At 45.0% G+C, this 3,868-nt stretch overlaps 1 pseudogene; it reads right to left on the bottom strand.

Annotated features, from left to right (window-relative positions):
* Positions 1-858: 858 nt before the first annotated feature.
* Positions 859-1,720, bottom strand: LOC130030683 (alpha- and gamma-adaptin-binding protein p34-like; annotated as a pseudogene).
* Between the last annotated feature and the right edge of the window lie 2,148 nt (positions 1,721-3,868).

Here is a 3,868-nt window from a genome sequence, read left to right as displayed (position 1 = left end):
TTCTTTTGTTTTTGTCTATTATTGGTTTTTTGCATCTCCATTTATTTTTTCACAGTTTTATTGAGGTATAGTTGACAAAAGAAAATTATTATATTTTGGGGTATAGAACATGAGGGTTTAATATGTGTAGACAACTTAAAATTTTAAATCTAAGTTAATTAGCACACTCACCACCTTTTTAAAGTTATGTCTTCTTTCTTAGGATGAGAACTCTTAGAATCTATTGTCCTAGAAAAATTTAAGTATAAAAACAGAAATATTAAATATAGATCTACATAATTCACTTATGACCAAAAGTTTATTTTTTTTCACTAATCCCTACCCATTTCTTTCACCCTCTACTTTTATTTATTATTTAAGTTTGAGGGTTTTAAAAAGCTGGAGCAGGGCCTATTGCTTCGTTTGTTTTGAGCTAAAAGTAAGACTCACACTAGTTTCTCCACTTACCAGGAGCTCAGAGTCGGTATTTCAAAAATGAAACCCCAGAAGCCATGCGTAATGGAGCCAGCCGGAATGCCTCTAGGGCCTGCACACCACAGCACGAGTCCAGCCGCTGCTGTGTCTGAGGCCTCAGGGGAAGGGTCCAGCGCTGTGCAGAGGAGCGGGGACCCCCAGGCCAGGAGGTCCAGCTCCAGCTGTCCAGTGGGAAGCATGAGCAAAGTGAGGACCGCAGAGGACGACCAGACCCTTCCTCCCTTGCCCTGGGGTAACAGTGTCCAACTCAGCCTTGTCTAGTGCCTGTTCCTAGAATCAGCCCAGGCTCCTTGAAAAATTCTCTCTCCTTATCACCATGGGAGTGCTATTTCCTATAGAGTGGAATGAGGGGACAAAGTCCAAACCCCCTCTTTCAAACTAACTTTAAGGGGAACCTTGACTGTAAATCAAGGCAGGTGGCCGCCACCCCGGGGATTGGTAGTGAGTTATAACTGGACCCCTGTGGAAACGTCTTGGGTAGAGTTGGAGTCTCTGCTGCTCAGACCCGCGGGTTGGAGCACTGAGTGGCTCGTGGTCTTCCTCAGGAGGGAGGCCTTCAATCTCACCTGTCTCCTCTGATGGCCATCCAGAACGCTGTGGCCGCCTTCTCTGTGTGCACCTGCCGTTGCTCTCCCGGAAGTGTCGCAGCCTTGTCTTCCACCGCCTTTAGTTTAGAGAACAGTCTCTCAAAATTCTCCACGTCTGGCCCACCAGCAGTAAGACTCAGGAGTTCCTGGATGTCCAGATCTAGTATGGGGTCTGCCAGGCTGTGCACCTGAGGATCTGCCAAGTTGGCCTCAGCGCATTTCCCCAGTTATCCCCAAGGGTTTCAGACCCATCTGTTGCCCAGGCATAAGGCTGCTCGGAGAGTTCCTTGCTCTGCAGCCCAGACACTCAGGTGGGCTCTGACCAACGAGTTGAGAAGGCTAATGCCTTAGATCATTTTTTATGACTACATTAAAATGATGGACATTAGTGTTTAAGGCTTGTATGATTCATTTCACTCCTATAGATTCTCTTTGGGTGGCTCCTCTGGCCAAGTCTCACCAGCTGGAAGCTATGGTTGATACACGACTCTAGAGTTTTCTTCCTCACATGCTCGATCACGGGCCAACATCGTGACCTCATGTAACCATCCATCTGCCAAAAGAAGCCACAAGGAGATGCTATCAAGACCAGACTTCTGTGTGCTGTTGAAGTAGGTGACAAAGGTTTGGACAGGATACAGCCCCTCAGTGCAGCCCATCCCATGCTCCTGGTTGCTCCTCAGGTGTGTGACCCCCGGAGGCTCCCCCACCCATGCCTCAGCCCATCACCCAGGCTGAACTCCCGAGATCAGGAGTGGACGTGGCCTCCACAGCAAAGGGCATGGCCTTCAGGGGAGGGGGGTGTGGCGGCTGCTTCGCATTTATTTTCCCCTTTCCCAGCACTTTGGACTCACATCTCAATCTCCATTACCTAACTCTGCAGAGAACATCCTGGCTACCTCAAATACAATAGGTCAATAGTCCACTAGTCTATTTCAATTTCACCAAAATACCGGTGAACACAAGAAGCTGTACAAGCCTAATATAAAGGAACACATCCTCTGAAGCTTTGCTAGAGGCCTCACATAAGTCACAGAGGAGCACCTAAGAGGAAGGTTGTATTTTAGAAGGGGATAAAGGCGACCATCATCAACTGAACTCATTCAGAATCCTTTCTCAAAGCAAGAGGAGAATACCAATAGTGAACTGGAAGATCCCACCTCCATACTACCACAACAACATGAAGAAACAGTGCGAATATCCACCATGAGGAGGGATGAAGAAAAGAGTCCAGAAACCTCAACAGGATTTACCCACAAATACGGTCTCTCCGATAAAGAATTCAGAGATTAAATGTTGAAGATGTTCAATGAACTCAAAAAATGGTGGAACAGGGATCCAGTAAATTAAAGGAGGACATGAAAGAAACAGTGGAATGGAAAGCCAAGAAAATAAAGGAAGAAATGAGAATAGAAATAAGAAAGCTACAAACAGAAATTCCACTAATAAAGGATTTAGTAGATGATATAACAAATTCAGTGGGTTCCCTTAACAGTAGAATGACTACAGCCAAGGACAGGATCAGTGAGCTTGAAGATGAGCTGCGGAAAGCTTACAGGCAACAAAAAACAATAGGAAAAGACCTCAAAATAGCTCTAAGGCAAATCAGAGACCTAGGGGATGAATCCAAGAGGAACATAAGAATCTTCAGGTACCAGAAGGACAGGGAAGCAATCCCAATGAAAAAGCCACAGTCAAAGACATTGCTGAGAAGTTCCCAGAGCTGGAGAATGTGGGCATCCAGATTCAAGGAACCCCAAGGATGCCAGCCAAAAGAGACCCCAATAAAAAGGCTTGGACAGACACTGTCATCTCAGCGGTGATATGTCTGGCACCACACACAAAGATTGGTGTCTGCAGTGTACTACTTGTTATCAATGGTCTAAGGGGGCATAATCTCACAACATTGTCAATCATCATTTCCACCACCAACTCCTCAATTCCAATATCTGATTGGTTGATATCTGATTTCTGTTTTATAGACCACCCAGACCCAGTCTATGAAGAGAGAAACGGTCTTGCAGGGTTGCCTAGATGTGAGAACAGAGCTAGGGAATGGCTGCGAAGAGATACAGGCATCCTCCTGGGATGACAGAAACTGTCCATGCTTGGAAACAGTAGATTTTATGGAATCTAAATTACCCGCTGAGAAAGCTGTTTAAAACCAGCCTGTAATGCTCCATGCAGATGCATCCTGCCTCTGAGAAGGCTTCTGCCCTTCCTCTCTGAGCATTTCAGGAAAGGGGCCCAGCATTCATTCTCACACGGTAGCTTCTTTCCAAATTGGACAAGAGCTGACTCAAGACTTTAGAGAAACCAGAATCACACTGAATAGCATGGAAGCATGCTGCCGGATAGTGCTGATAGACATATTACAGGCCTGTTACAATTCTAAGACCTCCCACATCATGGCTGGACCAGGTGGTCCTCCAGAAACACAGGGCAGCAGCTGGTGACGAGTGCTCATGGCTCGCCTGTGGCCAACTTGGCATCCACCCTCTAACTTTTGGCAAACACTATTTTACTTTCTGGTTTTTTCTAAGTTTGAGTTTTCTGCATTTCACATTTAAGCGAAGCAGTATCATGTTTGTCTGTCTGTGTTTGACTTATTCCATTGGTAATTTGCTCTCTAGTTTGATGTACATTGTTGGAAATGTTGGGAATTCTATTTTATGACTAACTTAGAGATATATTGCATTATCTTTAACCAATCATGTGGTGATGGACATTTAGGTTATTTCATGTTTTAGGTTATCAATAGTGACTAAACATGAGAATGCAAATAATTGTTCAAAATACTTTGTTTT

This window comes from Sorex fumeus, unplaced genomic scaffold (assembly GCF_029834395.1).
Source record: "Sorex fumeus unplaced genomic scaffold, SorFum_2.1 ptg000044l, whole genome shotgun sequence".
Classification (NCBI taxonomy): Eukaryota; Metazoa; Chordata; class Mammalia; order Eulipotyphla; family Soricidae; genus Sorex; species Sorex fumeus.
This window is presented reverse-complemented; position numbering and strand designations above follow the sequence as displayed.